The sequence below is a fragment of the Pristiophorus japonicus genome, chromosome 21 (assembly GCF_044704955.1).
Source record: "Pristiophorus japonicus isolate sPriJap1 chromosome 21, sPriJap1.hap1, whole genome shotgun sequence".
Classification (NCBI taxonomy): Eukaryota; Metazoa; Chordata; class Chondrichthyes; family Pristiophoridae; genus Pristiophorus; species Pristiophorus japonicus.
The window spans coordinates 84,002,776-84,029,786 of record NC_091997.1 but is presented as its reverse complement, the minus strand read 5'-3'; positions in this window follow the sequence as shown (position 1 = coordinate 84,029,786).

The window sequence follows — 27,011 nt, the reverse complement described above, 5'->3', positions numbered from 1 at the left end:
AATTGACTGAGGGTGAATTCACTGAGGATGAATTGACTGAGGCTGAATTGACTGAGGGTGAATTGACTGATGGTGACTTGACTGAGGGTGAATTGACTGAGGGTGAATTGACTGAGGCTGAGTTAGTGAGTGAGACTTGTCTGAGGGTGAATTGACTGAGGCTGAATTGACTGAGGCTGAGTTAGTGAGTGAGACTTGTCTGAGGGTGAATTGACTGAGGGTGAATTGACTGAGGGTGAATTGACTGAGGCTGAATTGATTGAGGGTGAATGTACTGACCGTGAATTGACTGAGGCTGAATTGACTGAGTGTGAATTGGCAGATGGTGAATTGACTGAGGGTGTATTGACGGGGAGTGAATTGACTGAGAGTAAATTGACTGAGTGGAATTGACTGAGAGTAAATTGACTGAGTGGAATTGACTGAGAGTGAATTGTCTGTGGGTGAATTGAGTGAGTGATAACTGTCTGAGGGTAAATTGACTGAGGGTGAATTGACTGAGGCTGAATTAGTGAGTGAGACTTGACTGAGGCTGAATTGACTGAGGCTGAATTGACTGAGGGTGAATTCACTGAGAGTAAATTGACTGAGAGTGAATTGACTGAGAGTGAATTGTCTGTGGGTGATTTGAGTGAGTGATACCTGTCTGAGGGTAAATTGACTGAGAGTGAATTGTCTGTGGGTGAATTGAGTGAGTGATACCTGTCTGAGGGTAAATTGACTGCGGCTGTATTGACTGAGGGTGAATTCACTGAGAGTAAATTGACTGAGAGTGAATTGACTGAGAGTGAATTGACTGAGAGTGAATTGACGGCGAGTGAATTGACGGAGAGTGAATTGACGGAGAGTGAATTGACTGAGGGTGAATTGACTGAGGGTGAATTGACTGACAGTGAATTGACTGAGGCTGAATTAGTGAGTGAGACTTGTCTGAGGGTCTATTGACTGAGGGTGAATTGACTGAGGCTGAATTGACTGAGGGTGAATGGACCGAGTGTGAATTGACGGAGCGTGAATTGATGGAGGGTGAATTGACGGAGACTGAATTGACTGAGGGTGAATTGACTGACGGTGAAATGACTTAGAGTGAATTGACTGAGGGTGAATTGACTGAGAGTGAATTGACTGAGGGTGAATTGACGGAGAGTGAATTGACGGAGAGTGAATTGACGGAGAGTGAATTGACGGAGAGTGAATTGACTGAGGCTGAATTGACTGAGGCTGAATTAGTGAGTGAGACTTGTCTGAGGGTGTATTGACTGAGAGTAAATTGACTGAGAGTGAATTGACTGAGGGTGAATTGACTGAGGGTGAATTGACTGAGAGTGAATTGACTGAGGCTGAGTTAGTGAGTGAGACTTGTCTGAGGGTGAATTGACTGAGGGTGAATTGACTGAGGGTGAATTGACTGAGGGTGAATTGACTGAGAGTGAATTGACTGAGGCTGAATTAGTGAGTGAGACTTGTCTGAGGGAGTATTGACTGAGGGTGAATTGACTGATGGTGAATTGATTGAGGGTGAATTGACTGAGGGTGAATTGACTGAGGGTGAATTGACTGAGGGTTAATTTACTGAGACTGAATTGACTGAGTGAATTGACTGAGGGTGTATTGACGGAGAGTGAATTGACTGAGGGTGTATTGACGGGGAGTGAATTGACTGAGAGTGAATTGACTGAGAGTAAATTGACTGAGTGGAATTGACTGAGAGTGAATTGACTGAGGGTGAATTGACTGTGAGCGAATTGTCTGAGGGTGAATTGACTGAGAGTGAATTGACTGAGTGTGAAAATGACTGAGGGTGAATTGACTGAGGGTGAATTGACTGAGGGTGAATTGACGGAAAGTGAATTAACGGAGGGTGAATTGACTGAGGGTGAATATTCTGAGGGTGAATTGACTGAGGTTGAATTGACTGAGGGTGAATTGACTGAGAGTGAATTGACTGAGGGTGAATATTCTGAGGGTGAATTGACTGAGGTTGAATTGACTGAGGGTGAATTGACAGAGGGTGAATTGACTGAGGGTGAATATTCTGAGGGTGAATTGACTGAGGTTGAATTGACTGAGGGTGAATATTCTGAGGGTGAATTGACTGAGGTTGAATTGATGGAGAGTGAATTGACAGAGGGTGAATTGACTGAGGGTGAATATTCTGAGGGTGAATTGACTGAGGTTGAATTGACTGAGGGTGAATTGACTGAGAGTGAATTGACTGAGGATGAATTGACTGAGGGTTAATTTTCTGAGACTGAATTAACTGAATGAATTGACTGAGGGTGAATTGACTGAGCGTGAATTGACGGAGGTTGAATTGAGTGAGAGTGAATTGACTGAGGGTGAATAGACTGAGGGTGAATTGACTGAGGGTGAATTTACTGAGAGTGAATTGACTGATGGTGAATTGACTGAGGGTGAATTGAGTGAGAGTGAATTGACGGAGAGTGAATTGACTGAGAGTGAATTGACTGATGGTGAATTGACTGAGGGTGAATTGACTGACAGTGAATTGACTGAGGGTGAATTGACTGATGGTGAATTGACTGAGGGTGAATTGAGTGAGAGTTAATTGACTGAGGGTGAATAGACTGAGGGTGAATTGACTGAGGGTGAATTTACTGAGAGTGAATTGACTGATGGTGAATTGACTGAGGGTGAATTGAGTGAGAGTGAATTGACGGAGAGTGAATTGACTGAGAGTGAATTGACTGATGGTGAATTGACTGAGGGTGAATTGACTGACAGTGAATTGACTGAGGGTGTATTGACGGGGAGTGAATTGACTGAGAGTGAATTGACTGAGAGTGAATTGACTGAGAGTAAATTGACTGAGTGGATTTGTCTGAGGGTGAATTGACGGAGAGTGAATTGACGGAGAGTGAATTGACTGAGAGTGAATTGACAGAGGGTGAATTGACTGAGGTTGAATTGACTAAGGATCAATTGTCTGAGGGTGAATTGACTGATGCTGAATTGTCTGTGGCTGAATTGACTAAGGATCAATTGTCTGAGGGTGAATTGACTGAGTGTGAATTGACTGAGGGTGAATTGACTGAGAGTGAATTGACTGAGGGTGAATTAACTGAGGGTGAATTGACTGAGGGTGAATTGAATGAGGGTGAATTGACTGAGGATGAATTGACTGAGACTGAATTGACTGAGACTGAATTGACTGAGCGTGAATTGACTGAGGATGAATTGACTGAGGGTGAATTGACTGAGACTGAATTGACCCAGCGTGAATTGACTGAGACTGAATTGACCCAGCGTGAATTGACTGAGGGTGAATTGACGGAGGGTCAATTGACTGAGACTGAATTGACTGAGGGTGAATTGACTGAGGTTGAATTGAGTGAGAGTGAATTGAGTGAGGTTGAATTAAGTGAGAGTGAATTGACTGAGGGTGAATTGACTGAGCGTAAATTAACTGTGAGTGAATTGACTGAGCGTGAAAATGACTAAGGTTGAATTGACTGAGGGTGAATTGACTGAGAGTAAATTGACTGATGGTGAATTGACTGAGGGTGAATTGACTGAGGGTGAATTGACTGAGGGTGAATTGACTGAGGCTGAATTAGTGAGTGAGACTTGACTGAGGCTGAATTGACTGAGGCTGAATTGACTGAGGGTGAATTCACTGAGAGTAAATTGACTGAGAGTGAATTGACTGAGAGTGAATTGTCTGTGGGTGATTTGAGTGAGTGATACCTGTCTGAGGGTAAATTGACTGAGAGTGAATTGTCTGTGGGTGAATTGAGTGAGTGATACCTGTCTGAGGGTAAATTGACTGCGGCTGTATTGACTGAGGGTGAATTCACTGAGAGTAAATTGACTGAGAGTGAATTGACTGAGAGTGAATTGACTGAGAGTGAATTAGTGAGTGAGACTTGTCTGAGGGTGTATTGACTGAGGGTGAATTGACTGATGGTGAATTGATTGAGGGTGAATTGACTGAGGGTGAATTGACTGAGGGTGAATTGACTGAGGGTGAATTGACTGAGAGTGAATTGACGGCGAGTGAATTGACGGAGAGTGAATTGACGGAGAGTGAATTGACTGAGGGTGAATTGACTGAGGCTGAATTAGTGAGTGAGACTTGTCTGAGGGTCTATTGACTGAGGGTGAATTGACTGAGGGTGAATTGACTGAGGGTGAATGGACCGAGGGTGAATTGACTGAGGGTGAATTGACTGAGGATGAATTGACTGAGGGTTAATTTTCTGAGACTGAATTAACTGAATGAATTGACTGAGGGTGAATTGACTGAGCGTGAATTGACTGAGGTTGAATTGAGTGAGAGTGAATTGACTGAGGGTGAATTGACTGAGCGTGAATTGACTGAGAGTGAATTAACTGTGAGTGAATTGACTGAGTGTGAAAATGACTGAGGGTGAATTGACTGAGGGTGAATTTACTGAGAGTGAATTGACTGATGGTGAATTGACTGAGGGTGAATTGAGTGAGAGTTAATTGAGTCTCAGTCAATTCAGTCTCAGTCAATTCATCCTCAGTCAATTCACCCTCATTCAATTCACCCTCAGTCAATTCACCCTCAGTTAATTCACCCTCAGTCAATTCACTCTCAGTCAATTCACCCTCAGTCAATTCACACTCAGTCAATTCACCCTCAGACAATTGATCCTTAGTCAATTCAGCCACAGACAATTCAGCATCAGTCAATTCACCCTCAGACAATTGATCCTTAGTCAATTCAACCTCAGTCAATTCACCCTCTGTCAATTCACTCTCAGTCAATTCACTCTCCGTCAATTCACTCTCCGTCAATTCACCCTCAGACAAATCCACTCAGTCAATTTACTCTCAGTCAATTCACTCTCAGTCAATTCACTCTCAGTCAATTCACTCCCCGTCAATACACCCTCAGTCAATTCACTGTCAGTCAATTCACCCTCAGTCAATTCACCATCAGTCAATTCACTTTCAGTCAATTCACTCTCCGTCAATTCACTCTCACTCAATTCACCCTCAGTCAATTCACCATCAGTCAATTCACTCTCAGTAAATTCACCCTCAGTCAATTCACCCTCAGTCTATTGAGTGAGGTTGAATTGAGTGAGGTTGAATTGAGTGAGAGTGAATTGACTGAGGGTGAATTGACTGAGCGTAAATTAACTGTGAGTGAATTGACTGAGCGTGAAAATGACTAAGGTTGAATTGACTGAGAGTAAATTGACTGAGAGTGAATTGACTGAGGGTGAATTGACTGAGGGTGAATTCACTGAGGATGAATTCACTGAGGCTGAATTGACTGAGGGTGAATTGACTGATGGTGACTTGACTGAGGGTGAATTGACTGAGGGTGAATTGACTGAGGCTGAGTTAGTGAGTGAGAATTGACTGAATTGACTGAGGGTGAATTGACTGACGGAGAAATGACTTAGAGTGAATTGACTGAGGGTGAATTGACGGAGAGTGAATTGACGGAGAGTGAATTGACGGAGAGTGAATTGACTGAGGGTGAATTGACTGAGGGTGAATTGACTGAGGGTGAATTGACTGAGCGTGAAAATGACTGAGGCTGAATTAGTGAGTGAGACTTGTCTGAGGGTGTATTGACTGAGAGTAAATTGACTGAGAGTGAATTGACTGAGGGTGAATTGACTGAGGGTGAATTCACTGAGGATGAATTGACTGAGGCTGAATTGACTGAGGGTGAATTGACTGATGGTGACTTGACTGAGGGTGAATTGACTGAGGGTGAATTGACTGAGGCTGAGTTAGTGAGTGAGACTTGTCTGAGGGTGAATTGACTGAGGCTGAATTGACTGAGGCTGAGTTAGTGAGTGAGACTTGTCTGAGGGTGAATTGACTGAGGGTGAATTGACTGAGGGTGAATTGACTGAGGCTGAATTGATTGAGGGTGAATGTACTGACCGTGAATTGACTGAGGCTGAATTGACTGAGTGTGAATTGGCAGATGGTGAATTGACTGAGGGTGTATTGACGGGGAGTGAATTGACTGAGAGTAAATTGACTGAGTGGAATTGACTGAGAGTAAATTGACTGAGTGGAATTGACTGAGAGTGAATTGTCTGTGGGTGAATTGAGTGAGTGATAACTGTCTGAGGGTAAATTGACTGAGGGTGAATTGACTGAGGCTGAATTAGTGAGTGAGACTTGACTGAGGCTGAATTGACTGAGGCTGAATTGACTGAGGGTGAATTCACTGAGAGTAAATTGACTGAGAGTGAATTGACTGAGAGTGAATTGTCTGTGGGTGATTTGAGTGAGTGATACCTGTCTGAGGGTAAATTGACTGAGAGTGAATTGTCTGTGGGTGAATTGAGTGAGTGATACCTGTCTGAGGGTAAATTGACTGCGGCTGTATTGACTGAGGGTGAATTCACTGAGAGTAAATTGACTGAGAGTGAATTGACTGAGAGTGAATTGACTGAGAGTGAATTGACGGCGAGTGAATTGACGGAGAGTGAATTGACGGAGAGTGAATTGACTGAGGGTGAATTGACTGAGGGTGAATTGACTGACAGTGAATTGACTGAGGCTGAATTAGTGAGTGAGACTTGTCTGAGGGTCTATTGACTGAGGGTGAATTGACTGAGGCTGAATTGACTGAGGGTGAATGGACCGAGTGTGAATTGACGGAGCGTGAATTGATGGAGGGTGAATTGACGGAGACTGAATTGACTGAGGGTGAATTGACTGACGGTGAAATGACTTAGAGTGAATTGACTGAGGGTGAATTGACTGAGAGTGAATTGACTGAGGGTGAATTGACGGAGAGTGAATTGACGGAGAGTGAATTGACGGAGAGTGAATTGACGGAGAGTGAATTGACTGAGGCTGAATTGACTGAGGCTGAATTAGTGAGTGAGACTTGTCTGAGGGTGTATTGACTGAGAGTAAATTGACTGAGAGTGAATTGACTGAGGGTGAATTGACTGAGGGTGAATTGACTGAGAGTGAATTGACTGAGGCTGAGTTAGTGAGTGAGACTTGTCTGAGGGTGAATTGACTGAGGGTGAATTGACTGAGGGTGAATTGACTGAGAGTGAATTGACTGAGGCTGAATTAGTGAGTGAGACTTGTCTGAGGGAGTATTGACTGAGGGTGAATTGACTGATGGTGAATTGATTGAGGGTGAATTGACTGAGGGTGAATTGACTGAGGGTGAATTGACTGAGGGTTAATTTACTGAGACTGAATTGACTGAGTGAATTGACTGAGGGTGTATTGACGGAGAGTGAATTGACTGAGGGTGTATTGACGGGGAGTGAATTGACTGAGAGTGAATTGACTGAGAGTAAATTGACTGAGTGGAATTGACTGAGAGTGAATTGACTGAGGGTGAATTGACTGTGAGCGAATTGTCTGAGGGTGAATTGACTGAGAGTGAATTGACTGAGTGTGAAAATGACTGAGGGTGAATTGACTGAGGGTGAATTGACTGAGGGTGAATTGACGGAAAGTGAATTAACGGAGGGTGAATTGACTGAGGGTGAATATTCTGAGGGTGAATTGACTGAGGTTGAATTGACTGAGGGTGAATTGACTGAGAGTGAATTGACTGAGGGTGAATATTCTGAGGGTGAATTGACTGAGGTTGAATTGACTGAGGGTGAATTGACAGAGGGTGAATTGACTGAGGGTGAATATTCTGAGGGTGAATTGACTGAGGTTGAATTGACTGAGGGTGAATATTCTGAGGGTGAATTGACTGAGGTTGAATTGATGGAGAGTGAATTGACAGAGGGTGAATTGACTGAGGGTGAATATTCTGAGGGTGAATTGACTGAGGTTGAATTGACTGAGGGTGAATTGACTGAGAGTGAATTGACTGAGGATGAATTGACTGAGGGTTAATTTTCTGAGACTGAATTAACTGAATGAATTGACTGAGGGTGAATTGACTGAGCGTGAATTGACGGAGGTTGAATTGAGTGAGAGTGAATTGACTGAGGGTGAATAGACTGAGGGTGAATTGACTGAGGGTGAATTTACTGAGAGTGAATTGACTGATGGTGAATTGACTGAGGGTGAATTGAGTGAGAGTGAATTGACGGAGAGTGAATTGACTGAGAGTGAATTGACTGATGGTGAATTGACTGAGGGTGAATTGACTGACAGTGAATTGACTGAGGGTGAATTGACTGATGGTGAATTGACTGAGGGTGAATTGAGTGAGAGTTAATTGACTGAGGGTGAATAGACTGAGGGTGAATTGACTGAGGGTGAATTTACTGAGAGTGAATTGACTGATGGTGAATTGACTGAGGGTGAATTGAGTGAGAGTGAATTGACGGAGAGTGAATTGACTGAGAGTGAATTGACTGATGGTGAATTGACTGAGGGTGAATTGACTGACAGTGAATTGACTGAGGGTGTATTGACGGGGAGTGAATTGACTGAGAGTGAATTGACTGAGAGTGAATTGACTGAGAGTAAATTGACTGAGTGGATTTGTCTGAGGGTGAATTGACGGAGAGTGAATTGACGGAGAGTGAATTGACTGAGAGTGAATTGACAGAGGGTGAATTGACTGAGGTTGAATTGACTAAGGATCAATTGTCTGAGGGTGAATTGACTGATGCTGAATTGTCTGTGGCTGAATTGACTAAGGATCAATTGTCTGAGGGTGAATTGACTGAGTGTGAATTGACTGAGGGTGAATTGACTGAGAGTGAATTGACTGAGGGTGAATTAACTGAGGGTGAATTGACTGAGGGTGAATTGAATGAGGGTGAATTGACTGAGGATGAATTGACTGAGACTGAATTGACTGAGACTGAATTGACTGAGCGTGAATTGACTGAGGATGAATTGACTGAGGGTGAATTGACTGAGACTGAATTGACCCAGCGTGAATTGACTGAGACTGAATTGACCCAGCGTGAATTGACTGAGGGTGAATTGACGGAGGGTCAATTGACTGAGACTGAATTGACTGAGGGTGAATTGACTGAGGTTGAATTGAGTGAGAGTGAATTGAGTGAGGTTGAATTAAGTGAGAGTGAATTGACTGAGGGTGAATTGACTGAGCGTAAATTAACTGTGAGTGAATTGACTGAGCGTGAAAATGACTAAGGTTGAATTGACTGAGGGTGAATTGACTGAGAGTAAATTGACTGATGGTGAATTGACTGAGGGTGAATTGACTGAGGGTGAATTGACTGAGGGTGAATTGACTGAGGCTGAATTAGTGAGTGAGACTTGACTGAGGCTGAATTGACTGAGGCTGAATTGACTGAGGGTGAATTCACTGAGAGTAAATTGACTGAGAGTGAATTGACTGAGAGTGAATTGTCTGTGGGTGATTTGAGTGAGTGATACCTGTCTGAGGGTAAATTGACTGAGAGTGAATTGTCTGTGGGTGAATTGAGTGAGTGATACCTGTCTGAGGGTAAATTGACTGCGGCTGTATTGACTGAGGGTGAATTCACTGAGAGTAAATTGACTGAGAGTGAATTGACTGAGAGTGAATTGACTGAGAGTGAATTAGTGAGTGAGACTTGTCTGAGGGTGTATTGACTGAGGGTGAATTGACTGATGGTGAATTGATTGAGGGTGAATTGACTGAGGGTGAATTGACTGAGGGTGAATTGACTGAGGGTGAATTGACTGAGAGTGAATTGACGGCGAGTGAATTGACGGAGAGTGAATTGACGGAGAGTGAATTGACTGAGGGTGAATTGACTGAGGCTGAATTAGTGAGTGAGACTTGTCTGAGGGTCTATTGACTGAGGGTGAATTGACTGAGGGTGAATTGACTGAGGGTGAATGGACCGAGGGTGAATTGACTGAGGGTGAATTGACTGAGGATGAATTGACTGAGGGTTAATTTTCTGAGACTGAATTAACTGAATGAATTGACTGAGGGTGAATTGACTGAGCGTGAATTGACTGAGGTTGAATTGAGTGAGAGTGAATTGACTGAGGGTGAATTGACTGAGCGTGAATTGACTGAGAGTGAATTAACTGTGAGTGAATTGACTGAGTGTGAAAATGACTGAGGGTGAATTGACTGAGGGTGAATTTACTGAGAGTGAATTGACTGATGGTGAATTGACTGAGGGTGAATTGAGTGAGAGTTAATTGAGTCTCAGTCAATTCAGTCTCAGTCAATTCATCCTCAGTCAATTCACCCTCATTCAATTCACCCTCAGTCAATTCACCCTCAGTTAATTCACCCTCAGTCAATTCACTCTCAGTCAATTCACCCTCAGTCAATTCACACTCAGTCAATTCACCCTCAGACAATTGATCCTTAGTCAATTCAGCCACAGACAATTCAGCATCAGTCAATTCACCCTCAGACAATTGATCCTTAGTCAATTCAACCTCAGTCAATTCACCCTCTGTCAATTCACTCTCAGTCAATTCACTCTCCGTCAATTCACTCTCCGTCAATTCACCCTCAGACAAATCCACTCAGTCAATTTACTCTCAGTCAATTCACTCTCAGTCAATTCACTCTCAGTCAATTCACTCCCCGTCAATACACCCTCAGTCAATTCACTGTCAGTCAATTCACCCTCAGTCAATTCACCATCAGTCAATTCACTTTCAGTCAATTCACTCTCCGTCAATTCACTCTCACTCAATTCACCCTCAGTCAATTCACCATCAGTCAATTCACTCTCAGTAAATTCACCCTCAGTCAATTCACCCTCAGTCTATTGAGTGAGGTTGAATTGAGTGAGGTTGAATTGAGTGAGAGTGAATTGACTGAGGGTGAATTGACTGAGCGTAAATTAACTGTGAGTGAATTGACTGAGCGTGAAAATGACTAAGGTTGAATTGACTGAGAGTAAATTGACTGAGAGTGAATTGACTGAGGGTGAATTGACTGAGGGTGAATTCACTGAGGATGAATTCACTGAGGCTGAATTGACTGAGGGTGAATTGACTGATGGTGACTTGACTGAGGGTGAATTGACTGAGGGTGAATTGACTGAGGCTGAGTTAGTGAGTGAGAATTGACTGAATTGACTGAGGGTGAATTGACTGACGGAGAAATGACTTAGAGTGAATTGACTGAGGGTGAATTGACGGAGAGTGAATTGACGGAGAGTGAATTGACGGAGAGTGAATTGACTGAGGGTGAATTGACTGAGGGTGAATTGACTGAGGGTGAATTGACTGAGCGTGAAAATGACTGAGGCTGAATTAGTGAGTGAGACTTGTCTGAGGGTGTATTGACTGAGAGTAAATTGACTGAGAGTGAATTGACTGAGGGTGAATTGACTGAGGGTGAATTCACTGAGGATGAATTGACTGAGGCTGAATTGACTGAGGGTGAATTGACTGATGGTGACTTGACTGAGGGTGAATTGACTGAGGGTGAATTGACTGAGGCTGAGTTAGTGAGTGAGACTTGTCTGAGGGTGAATTGACTGAGGCTGAATTGACTGAGGCTGAGTTAGTGAGTGAGACTTGTCTGAGGGTGAATTGACTGAGGGTGAATTGACTGAGGGTGAATTGACTGAGGCTGAATTGATTGAGGGTGAATGTACTGACCGTGAATTGACTGAGGCTGAATTGACTGAGTGTGAATTGGCAGATGGTGAATTGACTGAGGGTGTATTGACGGGGAGTGAATTGACTGAGAGTAAATTGACTGAGTGGAATTGACTGAGAGTAAATTGACTGAGTGGAATTGACTGAGAGTGAATTGTCTGTGGGTGAATTGAGTGAGTGATAACTGTCTGAGGGTAAATTGACTGAGGGTGAATTGACTGAGGCTGAATTAGTGAGTGAGACTTGACTGAGGCTGAATTGACTGAGGCTGAATTGACTGAGGGTGAATTCACTGAGAGTAAATTGACTGAGAGTGAATTGACTGAGAGTGAATTGTCTGTGGGTGATTTGAGTGAGTGATACCTGTCTGAGGGTAAATTGACTGAGAGTGAATTGTCTGTGGGTGAATTGAGTGAGTGATACCTGTCTGAGGGTAAATTGACTGCGGCTGTATTGACTGAGGGTGAATTCACTGAGAGTAAATTGACTGAGAGTGAATTGACTGAGAGTGAATTGACTGAGAGTGAATTGACGGCGAGTGAATTGACGGAGAGTGAATTGACGGAGAGTGAATTGACTGAGGGTGAATTGACTGAGGGTGAATTGACTGACAGTGAATTGACTGAGGCTGAATTAGTGAGTGAGACTTGTCTGAGGGTCTATTGACTGAGGGTGAATTGACTGAGGCTGAATTGACTGAGGGTGAATGGACCGAGTGTGAATTGACGGAGCGTGAATTGATGGAGGGTGAATTGACGGAGACTGAATTGACTGAGGGTGAATTGACTGACGGTGAAATGACTTAGAGTGAATTGACTGAGGGTGAATTGACTGAGAGTGAATTGACTGAGGGTGAATTGACGGAGAGTGAATTGACGGAGAGTGAATTGACGGAGAGTGAATTGACGGAGAGTGAATTGACTGAGGCTGAATTGACTGAGGCTGAATTAGTGAGTGAGACTTGTCTGAGGGTGTATTGACTGAGAGTAAATTGACTGAGAGTGAATTGACTGAGGGTGAATTGACTGAGGGTGAATTGACTGAGAGTGAATTGACTGAGGCTGAGTTAGTGAGTGAGACTTGTCTGAGGGTGAATTGACTGAGGGTGAATTGACTGAGGGTGAATTGACTGAGAGTGAATTGACTGAGGCTGAATTAGTGAGTGAGACTTGTCTGAGGGAGTATTGACTGAGGGTGAATTGACTGATGGTGAATTGATTGAGGGTGAATTGACTGAGGGTGAATTGACTGAGGGTGAATTGACTGAGGGTTAATTTACTGAGACTGAATTGACTGAGTGAATTGACTGAGGGTGTATTGACGGAGAGTGAATTGACTGAGGGTGTATTGACGGGGAGTGAATTGACTGAGAGTGAATTGACTGAGAGTAAATTGACTGAGTGGAATTGACTGAGAGTGAATTGACTGAGGGTGAATTGACTGTGAGCGAATTGTCTGAGGGTGAATTGACTGAGAGTGAATTGACTGAGTGTGAAAATGACTGAGGGTGAATTGACTGAGGGTGAATTGACTGAGGGTGAATTGACGGAAAGTGAATTAACGGAGGGTGAATTGACTGAGGGTGAATATTCTGAGGGTGAATTGACTGAGGTTGAATTGACTGAGGGTGAATTGACTGAGAGTGAATTGACTGAGGGTGAATATTCTGAGGGTGAATTGACTGAGGTTGAATTGACTGAGGGTGAATTGACAGAGGGTGAATTGACTGAGGGTGAATATTCTGAGGGTGAATTGACTGAGGTTGAATTGACTGAGGGTGAATATTCTGAGGGTGAATTGACTGAGGTTGAATTGATGGAGAGTGAATTGACAGAGGGTGAATTGACTGAGGGTGAATATTCTGAGGGTGAATTGACTGAGGTTGAATTGACTGAGGGTGAATTGACTGAGAGTGAATTGACTGAGGATGAATTGACTGAGGGTTAATTTTCTGAGACTGAATTAACTGAATGAATTGACTGAGGGTGAATTGACTGAGCGTGAATTGACGGAGGTTGAATTGAGTGAGAGTGAATTGACTGAGGGTGAATAGACTGAGGGTGAATTGACTGAGGGTGAATTTACTGAGAGTGAATTGACTGATGGTGAATTGACTGAGGGTGAATTGAGTGAGAGTGAATTGACGGAGAGTGAATTGACTGAGAGTGAATTGACTGATGGTGAATTGACTGAGGGTGAATTGACTGACAGTGAATTGACTGAGGGTGAATTGACTGATGGTGAATTGACTGAGGGTGAATTGAGTGAGAGTTAATTGACTGAGGGTGAATAGACTGAGGGTGAATTGACTGAGGGTGAATTTACTGAGAGTGAATTGACTGATGGTGAATTGACTGAGGGTGAATTGAGTGAGAGTGAATTGACGGAGAGTGAATTGAATGAGAGTGAATTGACTGATGGTGAATTGACTGAGGGTGAATTGACTGACAGTGAATTGACTGAGGGTGTATTGACGGGGAGTGAATTGACTGAGAGTGAATTGACTGAGAGTGAATTGACTGAGAGTAAATTGACTGAGTGGATTTGTCTGAGGGTGAATTGACGGAGAGTGAATTGACGGAGAGTGAATTGACTGAGAGTGAATTGACAGAGGGTGAATTGACTGAGGTTGAATTGACTAAGGATCAATTGTCTGAGGGTGAATTGACTGATGCTGAATTGTCTGTGGCTGAATTGACTAAGGATCAATTGTCTGAGGGTGAATTGACTGAGTGTGAATTGACTGAGGGTGAATTGACTGAGAGTGAATTGACTGAGGGTGAATTAACTGAGGGTGAATTGACTGAGGGTGAATTGAATGAGGGTGAATTGACTGAGGATGAATTGACTGAGACTGAATTGACTGAGACTGAATTGACTGAGCGTGAATTGACTGAGGATGAATTGACTGAGGGTGAATTGACTGAGACTGAATTGACCCAGCGTGAATTGACTGAGACTGAATTGACCCAGCGTGAATTGACTGAGGGTGAATTGACGGAGGGTCAATTGACTGAGACTGAATTGACTGAGGGTGAATTGACTGAGGTTGAATTGAGTGAGAGTGAATTGAGTGAGGTTGAATTAAGTGAGAGTGAATTGACTGAGGGTGAATTGACTGAGCGTAAATTAACTGTGAGTGAATTGACTGAGCGTGAAAATGACTAAGGTTGAATTGACTGAGGGTGAATTGACTGAGAGTAAATTGACTGATGGTGAATTGACTGAGGGTGAATTGACTGAGGGTGAATTGACTGAGCGTGAATTGATTGAGGGTGAATTCACTGAGGATGAATTGACTGAGGCTGAATTGACTGAGGGTGAATTGACTGATGGTGAATTGACTGAGGGTGAATTGACTGAGGGTGAATTGACTGAGAGTGAATTGACTGAGGGTGAATTGACTGAGCGTGAATTGACTGAGGTTGAATTGAGTGAGAGTGAATTGACTGAGGCTGAATTAGTGAGTGAGACTTGTCTGAGGGTCTATTGACTGAGGGTGAATTGACTGAGGGTGAATTGACGGAGAGTGAATTGACTGAGGGTGAATTGACTGAGCGTGAATTGACTGAGGTTGAATTGAGTGAGAGTGAATTGACTGAGGGTGAATTGACTGAGCGTGAATTGACTGAGAGTGAATTAACTGTGAGTGAATTGACTGAGTGTGAAAATGACTGAGGGTGAATTGACTGAGGGTGAATTTACTGAGAGTGAATTGACTGATGGTGAATTGACTGAGGGTGAATTGAGTGAGAGTTAATTGACTGAGGGTGAATAGACTGAGGGTGAATTGACTGAGGGGGAATTTACTGAGAGTGAATTGACTGATGGTGAATTGACTGAGAGTGAATTGAGTGAGAGTGAATTGACGGAGAGTGAATTGACTGAGAGTGAATTGACTGATGGTGAATTGACTGAGGGTGAATTGACTGACAGTGAATTGACTGAGGGTGTATTGACAGGGAGTGAATTGACTGAGAGTGAATTGACTGAGAGTGAATTGACTGAGAGTAAATTGACTGAGTGGAATTGTCTGAGAGTGAATTGACGGAGAGTGAATTGACGGAGAGTGAATTGACTGAGATTGAATTGACAGAGGGTGAATTGACTGAGGTTGAATTGACTAAGGATCAATTGTCTGAGGGTGAATTGACTGATGCTGAATTTTCTGTGGCTGAATTGACTAAGGATCAATTGTCTGAGGGTGAATTGACTGAGTGTGAATTGACTGAGGGTGAATTGACTGAGAGTAAATTGACTGATTGTGAATTAACTGAGGGTGAATTGACTGAGGGTGAATTGAATGAGGGTGAATTGACTGAGGATGAATTGACTGAGACTGAATTGACTGAGACTGAATTGACTGAGCGTGAATTGACTGAGGATGAATTGACTGAGGGTGAATTGACTGAGACTGAATTGACCCAGCGTGAATTGACTGAGACTGAATTGACCCAGCGTGAATTGACTGAGGGTGAATTGACGGAGGGTCAATTGACTGAGACTGAATTGACTGAGGGTGAATTGACTGAGGTTGAATTGAGTGAGAGTGAATTGAGTGAGGTTGAATTGAGTGAGAGTGAATTGACTGAGGGTGAATTGACTGAGCGTAAATTAACTGTGAGTGAATTGACTGAGCGTGAAAATGACTAAGGTTGAATTGACTGAGGGTGAATTGACTGAGAGTAAATTGACTGATGGTGAATTGACTGAGGGTGAATTGACTGAGGGTGAATTGACTGAGCGTGAATTGATTGAGGGTGAATTCACTGAGGATGAATTGACTGAGGCTGAATTGACTGAGGGTGAATTGACTGATGGTGACTTGACTGAGGGTGAATTGACTGAGGGTGAATTGACTGAGGCTGAGTTAGTGAGTGAGACTTGTCTGAGGGTGAATTGACTGAGGCTGAATTGACTGAGGCTGAGTTAGTGAGTGAGACTTGTCTGAGGGTGAATTGACTGAGGGTGAATTGACTGAGGGTGAATTGACTGAGGCTGAATTGATTGAGGGTGAATGTACTGACCGTGAATTGACTGAGGGTGAATTGACTGAGGCTGAATTGACTGAGTGTGAATTGGCAGATGGTGAATTGACTGAGGGTGTATTGACGGGGAGTGAATTGACTGAGAGTAAATTGACTGAGTGGAATTGACTGAGAGTAAATTGACTGAGTGGAATTGACTGAGAGTGAATTGTCTGTGGGTGAATTGAGTGAGTGATACCTGTCTGAGGGTAAATTGACTGAGGGTGAATTGACTGAGGCTGAATTAGTGAGTGAGACTTGACTGAGGCTGAATTGACTGAGGCTGAATTGACTGAGGGTGAATTCACTGAGAGTAAATTGACTGAGAGTGAATTGACTGAGAGTGAATTGTCTGTGGGTGATTTGAGTGAGTGATACCTGTCTGAGGGTAAATTGACTGAGAGTGAATTGTCTGTGGGTGAATTGAGTGAGTGATACCTGTCTGAGGGTAAATTGACTGCGGCTGTATTGACTGAGGGTGAATTCACTGAGAGTAAATTGACTGAGAGTGAATTGACTGAGAGTGAATTGACTGAGAGTGAATTGACGGCGAGTGAATTGACGGAGAGTGAATTGACGGAGAGTGAATTGACTGAGGGTGAAATTGACTGAGGGTGAATTGACTGAGAGTGAATTGACTGAGGCTGAATTAGTGAGTGAGACTTGTCTGAGGGTCTATTGACTGAGGGTGAATTGACTGAGAGTGAATTGACGGCGAGTGAATTGACGGAGAGTGAATTGACGGAGAGTGAATTGACTGAGGGTGAATTGACTGAGGGTGAATTGACTGAGAGTGAATTGACTGAGGCTGAATTAGTGAGTGAGACTTGTCTGAGGGTCTATTGACTGAGGGTGAATTGACTGAGGGTGAATTGACTGAGGGTGAATGGACCGAGGGTGAATTGACGGAGGGTGAATTGATGGAGGGTGAATTGACGGAGACTGAATTGACTGAGGGTGAATTGACTGACGGTGAAATGACTTAGAGTGAATTGACTGAGGGTGAATTGACTGAGAGTGAATTGACTGAGGGTGAATTGACGGAGAGTGAATTGACGGAGAGTGAATTGACGGAGAGTGAATTGACGGAGAGTGAATTGACTGAGGGTGAATTGACTGAGGGTGAATTGACTGAGGGTGAATTGACTGAGGCTGAATTGACTGAGGCTGAATTAGTGAGTGAGACTTGTCTGAGGGTGTATTGACTGAGAGTAAATTGACTGAGAGTGAATTGACTGAGGGTGAATTGACTGAGGGTGAATTGACTGAGAGTGAATTGACTGAGGCTGAGTTAGTGAGTGAGACTTGTCTGAGGGTGAATTGACTGAGGGTGAATTGACTGAGGGTGAATTGACTGAGGGTGAATTGACTGAGAGTGAATTGACTGAGGCTGAATTAGTGAGTGAGACTTGTCTGAGGGTGTATTGACTGAGGGTGAATTGACTGATGGTGAATTGATTGAGGGTGAATTGACTGAGGGTGAATTGACTGAGGGTGAATTGACTGAGGGTGAATTTACTGAGACTGAATTCACTGAGTGAATTGACTGATGGTGTATTGACGGAGAGTGAATTGACTGAGAGTGAATTGACTGAGAGTAAATTGACTAAGTGGAATTGACTGAGAGTGAATTGACTGAGGGTGAATTGACTGTGAGCGAATTGTTTGAGGGTGAATTGACTGAGAGTGAATTGACTGAGTGTGAAAAAGACTGAGGGTAAATTGACTGATGGTAAATTGACTGAGGGTGAATTGACGGAAAGTGAATTAACGGAGAGTGAATTGACGGAGTGTGAATTGACAGATGGTGAATTGACTGAGGGTGAATATTCTGAGGGTGAATTGACTGAGGTTGAATTGACTGAGGGTGAATTGACTGAGAGTGAATTGACTGAGGATGAATTGACTGAGGGTTAATTTACTGAGACTGAATTGACTGAATGAATTGACTGAGGGTGAATTGACTGAGCGTGAATTGACTGAGGTTGAATTGAGTGAGAGTCAATTGACTGAGGGTGAATTGACTGAGCGTGAATTGACTGAGAGTGAATTGACTGAGGATGAATTAACTGTGAGTGAATTGACTGAGAGTAAATTGACTGAGTGGATTTGTCTGAGGGTGAATTGACGGAGAGCGAATTGACGGAGAGTGAATTGACAGAGGGTGAATTGACTGAGGTTGAATTGACTAAGGATCAATTGTCTGAGGGTGAATTGACTGATGCTGAATTGTCTGTGGCTGAATTGACTAAGGATCAATTGTCTGAGGGTGAATTGACTGAGTGTGAATTGACTGAGGGTGAATTGACTGAGAGTGAATTGACTGAGGATGAATTAACTGAGGGTGAATTGACTGAGGGTGAATTGAATGAGGGTGAATTGACTGAGGATGAATTGACTGAGACTGAATTGACTGAGACTGAATTGACTGAGCGTGAATTGACTGAGGATGAATTGACTGAGGGTGAATTGACTGAGACTGAATTGACCCAGCGTGAATTGACTGAGACTGAATTGACCCAGCGTGAATTGACTGAGGGTGAATTGACGGAGGGTCAATTGACTGAGACTGAATTGACTGAGGGTGAATTGACTGAGGTTGAATTGAGTGAGAGTGAATTGAGTGAGGTTGAATTGAGTGAGAGTGAATTGACTGAGGGTGAATTGACTGAGCGTAAATTAACTGTGAGTGAATTGACTGAGCGTGAAAATGACTAAGGTTGAATTGACTGAGGGTGAATTGACTGAGAGTAAATTGACTGATGGTGAATTGACTGAGGGTGAATTGACTGAGGGTGAATTGACTGAGCGTGACTTGATTGAGGGTGAATTCACTGAGGATGGATTGACTGAGGCTGAATTGACTGAGGGTGAATTGACTGATGGTGACTTGACTGAGGGTGAATTGACTGAGGGTGAATTGACTGAGGCTGAGTTAGTGAGTGAGACTTGGCTGAGGGTGAATTGACTGAGGCTGAATTGACTGAGGCTGAGTTCGTGAGTGAGACTTGTCTGAGGGTGAATTGACTGAGGGTGAATTGACTGAGGGTGAATTGACTGAGGCTGAATTGATTGAGGGTGAATGTACTGACCGTGAATTGACTGAGGGTGAATTGACTGAGGCTGAATTGACTGAGTGTGAATTGGCAGATGGTGAATTGACTGAGGGTGTATTGACGGGGAGTGAATTGACTGAGAGTAAATTGACTGAGTAGAATTGACTGAGAGTAAATTGACTGAGTGGAATTGACTGAGAGTGAATTGTCTGTGGGTGAATTGAGTGAGTGATACCTGTCTGAGGGTAAATTGACTGAGGGTGAATTGACTGAGGCTGAATTAGTGAGTGAGACTTGACTGAGGCTGAATTGACTGAGGCTGAATTGACTGAGGGTGAATTCACTGAGAGTAAATTGACTGAGAGTGAATTGACTGAGAGTGAATTGTCTGTGGGTGATTTGAGTGAGTGATATCTGTCTGAGGGTAAATTGACTGAGAGTGAATTGTCTGTGGGTGAATTGAGTGAGTGATACCTGTCTGAGGGTAAATTGACTGCGGCTGTATTGACTGAGGGTGAATTCACTGAGAGTAAATTGACTGAGAGTGAATTGACTGAGGGTGAATTGACTGAGGGTGAATTGACTGAGGGTGAATTGACTGAGAGTGAATTGACTGAGGGTGAATTGACTGAGCGTGAATTGACTGAGGTTGAATTGAGTGAGAGTGAATTGACTGAGGGTGAATTGACTGAGCGTGAATTGACTGAGAGTGAATTAACTGTGAGTGAATTGACTGAGTGTGAAAATGACTGAGGGTGAATTGACTGAGGGTGAATTTACTGAGAGTGAATTGACTGATGGTGAATTGACTGAGGGTGAATTGAGTGAGAGTTAATTGACTGAGGGTGAATAGACTGAGGGTGAATTGACTGAGGGTGAATTTACTGAGAGTGAATTGACTGATGGTGAATTGACTGAGGGTGAATTGAGTGAGAGTGAATTGACGGAGAGTGAATTGACTGAGAGTGAATTGACTGATGGTGAATTGACTGAGGGTGAATTGACTGACAGTGAATTGACTGAGGGTGTATTGACGGGGAGTGAATTGACTGAGAGTGAATTGACTGAGAGTGAATTGACTGAGAGTAAATTGACTGAGTGGAATTGTCTGAGAGTGAATTGACGGAGAGTGAATTGACGGAGAGTGAATTGACTGAGAGTGAATTGACAGAGGGTGAATTGACTGAGGTTGAATTGACTAAGGATCAATTGTCTGAGGGTGAATTGACTGATGCTGAATTGTCTGTGGCTGAATTGACTAAGGATCAATTGTCTGAGGGTGAATTGACTGAGTGTGAATTGACTGAGGGTGAATTGACTGAGGGTGAATTGAATGAGGGTGAATTGACTGAGGATGAATTGACTGAGACTGAATTGACTGAGACTGAATTGACTGAGCGTGAATTGACTGAGGATGAATTGACTGAGGGTGAATTGACTGAGACTGAATTGACCCAGCGTGAATTGACTGAGACTGAATTGACCCAGCGTGAATTGACTGAGGTTGAATTGAGTGAGAGTGAATTGAGTGAGGTTGAATTGAGTGAGAGTGAATTGACTGAGGGTGAATTGACTGAGCGTAAATTAACTGTGAGTGAATTGACTGAGCGTGAAAATGACTAAGGTTGAATTGACTGAGGGTGAATTGACTGAGAGTAAATTGACTGATGGTGAATTGACTGAGGGTGAATTGACTGAGGGTGAATTGACTGAGCGTGACTTGATTGAGGGTGAATTCACTGAGGATGAATTGACTGAGGCTGAATTGACTGAGGGTGAATTGACTGATGGTGACTTGACTGAGGGTGAATTGACTGAGGGTGAATTGACTGAGGCTGAGTTAGTGAGTGAGACTTGTCTGAGGGTGAATTGACTGAGGCTGAATTGACTGAGGCTGAGTTAGTGAGTGAGACTTGTCTGAGGGTGAATTGACTGAGGGTGAATTGACTGAGGGTGAATTGACTGAGGCTGAATTGATTGAGGGTGAATGTACTGACCGTGAATTGACTGAGGGTGAATTGACTGAGGCTGAATTGACTGAGTGTGAATTGGCAGATGGTGAATTGACTGAGGGTGTATTGACGGGGAGTGAATTGACTGAGAGTAAATTGACTGAGTGGAATTGACTGAGAGTAAATTGACTGAGTGGAATTGACTGAGAGTGAATTGTCTGTGGGTGAATTGAGTGAGTGATACCTGTCTGAGGGTAAATTGACTGAGGGTGAATTGACTGAGGCTGAATTAGTGAGTGAGACTTGACTGAGGCTGAATTGACTGAGGCTGAATTGACTAAGGGTGAATTCACTGAGAGTAAATTGACTGAGAGTGAATTGACTGAGAGTGAATTGTCTGTGGGTGATTTGAGTGAGTGATACCTGTCTGAGGGTAAATTGACTGAGAGTGAATTGTCTGTGGGTGAATTGAGTGAGTGATACCTGTCTGAGGGTAAATTGACTGCGGCTGTTTTGACTGAGGGTGAATTCACTGAGAGTAAATTGACTGAGAGTGAATTGACTGAGAGTGAATTGACTGAGAGTGAATTGACTGAGAGTGAATTGACGGCGAGTGAATTGACGGAGAGTGAATTGACTGAGGGTGAATTGACTGAGGGTGAATTGACTGAGAGTGAATTGACTGAGGCTGAATTAGTGAGTGAGACTTGTCTGAGGGTCTATTGACTGAGGGTGAATTGACTGAGAGTGAATTGACGGCGAGTGAATTGACGGAGAGTGAATTGACGGAGAGTGAATTGACTGAGGGGGAATTGACTGAGGGTGAATTGACTGAGAGTGAATTGACTGAGGCTGAATTAGTGAGTGAGACTTGTCTGAGGGTCTATTGACTGAGGGTGAATTGACTGAGGGTGAATTGACTGAGGGTGAATGGACCGAGGGTGAATTGACGGAGGGTGAATTGATGGAGGGTGAATTGACGGAGACTGAATTGACTGAGGGTGAATTGACTGACGGTGAAATGACTTAGAGTGAATTGACTGAGGGTGAATTGACTGAGAGTGAATTGACTGAGGGTGAATTGACGGAGAGTGAATTGACGGAGAGTGAATTGACGGAGAGTGAATTGACTGAGGGTGAATTGACTGAGGGTGAATTGACTGAGGGTGAATTGACTGAGGCTGAATTGACTGAGGCTGAATTAGTGAGTGAGACTTGTCTGAGGGTGTATTGACTGAGAGTAAATTGACTGAGAGTGAATTGACTGAGGGTGAATTGACTGAGGGTGAATTGACTGAGAGTGAATTGACTGAGGCTGAGTTAGTGAGTGAGACTTGTCTGAGGGTGAATTGACTGAGGGTGAATTGACTGAGGGTGAATTGACTGAGGGTGAATTGACTGAGAGTGAATTGACTGAGGCTGAATTAGTGAGTGAGACTTGTCTGAGGGTGTATTGACTGAGGGTGAATTGACTGATGGTGAATTGATTGAGGGTGAATTGACTGAGGGTGAATTGACTGAGGGTGAATTGACTGAGGGTGAATTGACTGAGGGTTAATTTACTGAGACTGAATTGACTGAGTGAATTGACTGAGGGTGTATTGACGGAGAGTGAATTGACTGAGAGTGAATTGACTGAGAGTGTATTGACGGGGAGTGAATTGACTGAGAGTGAATTGACTGAGAGTAAATTGACTGAGTGGAATTGACTGAGAGTGAATTGACTGAGTGTGAATTGACTGTGAGCGAATTGTCTGAGGGTGAATTGACTGAGGGTGAATTGACTGAGGGTGAATTGACGGAGAGTGAATTAACGGAGAGTGAATTGACGGAGAGTGAATTGACAGAGGGTGAATTGACTGAGGGTGAATATTCTGAGGGTTAATTGACTGAGGTTGAATTGACTGAGAGTGAATTGACTGAGGTTGAATTGACTAAGGATCAATTGTCTGAGGGTGAACTGTCTGAGGGTGAATTGACTGAGGGTGAATTGACGGAGAGTGAATTGACTGAGGTTGAATTGACGAAGGATCAATTGTCTGAGGGTGAAGTGACTGAGGGTGAATTGACTTCGTGTGAATTGACTGAGGGTGAATTGACGGAGAGTGAATTGACGGAGAGTGAATTGATGGAGAGTGAATTGACTGAGGGTGAATTGACTGAGGGTGAATTGACTGAGGGTGAATTGACTGAGAGTGAATTGACTGAGGCTGAATTAGTGAGTGAGACTTGTCTGAGGGTATATTGACTGAGGGTGAATTGACTGATGGTGAATTGATTGAGGGTGAATTGACTGAGGGTGAATTGACTGAGGGTGAATTGTCTGAGGGTGAATTGACTGAGGGTTAATTTACTGAGACTGAATTGACTGAGTGAATTGACTGAGGGTGTATTGACGGAGAGTGAATTGACTGAGAGTGAATTGACTGAGAGTGTATTGACGGGGAGTGAATTGACTGAGAGTGAATTGACTGAGAGTAAATTGACTGAGTGGAATTGACTGAGAGTGAATTGACTGAGGGTGAATTGACTGTGAGCGAATTGTCTGAGGGTGAATTGACTGAGAGTGAATTGACTGAGTGTGAAAATGACTGAGGGTGAATTGACTGAGGGTGAATTGACTGAGGGTGAATTGACGGAAAGTGAATTAACGGAGAGTGAATTGACTGAGTGTGAATTGACAGAGGGTGAATTGACTGAGGGTGAATATTCTGAGGGTGAATTGACTGAGGTTGAATTGACTGAGAGTGAATTGACTGAGAGTGAATTGACTGAGGATGAATTGACTGAGGGTTAATTTACTGAGACTGAATTGACTGAATGAATTGACTGAGGGTGAATTGACTGAGCGTGAATTGACTGAGGTTGAATTGAGTGAGAGTGAATTGACTGAGGGTGAATTGACTGAGCGTGAATTGACTGAGAGTGAATTAACTGTGAGTGAATTGACTGAGTGTGAAAATGACTGAGGGTGAATTGACTGAGGGTGAATTTACTGAGAGTGAATTGACTGATGGTGAATTGACTGAGGGTGAATTGAGTGAGAGTTAATTGACTGAGGGTGAATAGACTGAGGGTGAATTGACTGAGGGTGAATTTACTGAGAGTGAATTGACTGATGGTGAATTGACTGAGGGTGAATTGAGTGAGAGTGAATTGACGGAGAGTGAATTGACTGAGAGTGAATTGACTGATGGTGAATTGACTGAGGGTGAATTGACTGACAGTGAATTGACTGAGGGTGTATTGACGGGGAGTGAATTGACTGAGAGTGAATTGACTGAGAGTGAATTGACTGAGTGGATTTGTCTGAGGGTGAATTGACGGAGAGTGAATTGACGGAGAGTGAATTGACTGAGAGTGAATTGACAGAGGGTGAATTGACTGAGGTTGAATTGACTAAGGATCAATTGTCTGAGGGTGAATTGACTGATGCTGAATTGTCTGTGGCTGAATTGACTAAGGATCAATTGTCTGAGGGTGAATTGACTGAGTGTGAATTGACTGAGGGTGAATTGACTGAGAGTGAATTGACTGAGGGTGAATTAACTGAGGGTGAATTGACTGAGGGTGAATTGAATGAGGGTGAATTGACTGAGGATGAATTGACTGAGACTGAATTGACTGAGACTGAATTGACTGAGCGTGAATTGACTGAGGATGAATTGACTGAGGGTGAATTGACTGATGGTGACTTGACTGAGGGTGAATTGACTGAGGGTGAATTGACTGAGGCTGAGTTAGTGAGTGAGACTTGTCTGAGGGTGAATTGACTGAGGCTGAATTGACTGAGGCTGAGTTAGTGAGTGAGACTTGTCTGAGGGTGAATTGACTGAGGGTGAATTGACTGAGGGTGAATTGACTGAGGCTGAATTGATTGAGGGTGAATGTACTGACCGTGAATTGACTGAGGGTGAATTGACTGAGGCTGAATTGACTGAGTGTGAATTGGCAGATGGTGAATTGACTGAGGGTGTATTGACGGGGAGTGAATTGACTGAGAGTAAATTGACTGAGTGGAATTGACTGAGAGTAAATTGACTGAGTGGAATTGACTGAGAGTGAATTGTCTGTGGGTGAATTGAGTGAGTGATAACTGTCTGAGGGTAAATTGACTGAGGGTGAATTGACTGAGGCTGAATTAGTGAGTGAGACTTGACTGAGGCTGAATTGACTGAGGCTGAATTGACTGAGGGTGAATTCACTGAGAGTAAATTGACTGAGAGTGAATTGACTGAGAGTGAATTGTCTGTGGGTGATTTGAGTGAGTGATACCTGTCTGAGGGTAAATTGACTGAGAGTGAATTGTCTGTGGGTGAATTGAGTGAGTGATACCTGTCTGAGGGTAAATTGACTGCGGCTGTATTGACTGAGGGTGAATTCACTGAGAGTAAATTGACTGAGAGTGAATTGACTGAGAGTGAATTGACGGCGAGTGAATTGACTGAGAGTGAATTGACGGAGAGTGAATTGACTGAGGGTGAATTGACTGAGGGTGAATTGACTGAGAGTGAATTGACTGAGGCTGAATTAGTGAATGAGACTTGTCTGAGGGTCTATTGACTGAGGGTGAATTGACTGAGAGTGAATTGACGGCGAGTGAATTGACGGAGAGTGAATTGACGGAGAGTGAATTGACTCTGGGGGAATTGACTGAGGGTGAATTGACTGAGAGTGAATTGACTGAGGCTGAATTAGTGAGTGAGACTTGTCTGAGGGTCTATTGACTGAGGGTGAATTGACTGAGGGTGAATTGACTGAGGGTGAATGGACCGAGGGTGAATTGACGGAGGGTGAATTGATGGAGGGTGAATTGACGGAGACTGAATTGACTGAGGGTGAATTGACTGACGGTGAAATGACTTAGAGTGAATCGACTGAGGGTGAATTGACTGAGAGTGAATTGACTGAGGGTGAATTGACGGAGAGTGAATTGACGGAGAGTGAATTGACGGAGAGTGAATTGACAGAGAGTGAATTGACTGAGGGTGAATTGACTGAGGGTGAATTGACTGAGGGTGAATTGACTGAGGCTGAATTGACTGAGGCTGAATTAGTGAGTGAGACTTGTCTGAGGGTGTATTGACTGAGAGTAAATTGACTGAGAGTGAATTGACTGAGGGTGAATTGACTGAGGGTGAATTGACTGAGAGTGAATTGACTGAGGCTGAGTTAGTGAGTGAGACTTGTCTGAGGGTGAATTGACTGAGGGTGAATTGACTGAGGGTGAATTGACTGAGGGTGAATTGACTGAGAGTGAATTGACTGAGGCTGAATTAGTGAGTGAGACTTGTCTGAGGGTGTATTGACTGAGGGTGAATTGACTGATGGTGAATTGATTGAGGGTGAATTGACTGAGGGTGAATTGACTGAGGGTGAATTGACTGAGGGTGAATTGACTGAGGGTTAATTTACTGAGACTGAATTGACTGAGTGAATTGACTGAGGGTGTATTGACGGAGAGTGAATTGACTGAGAGT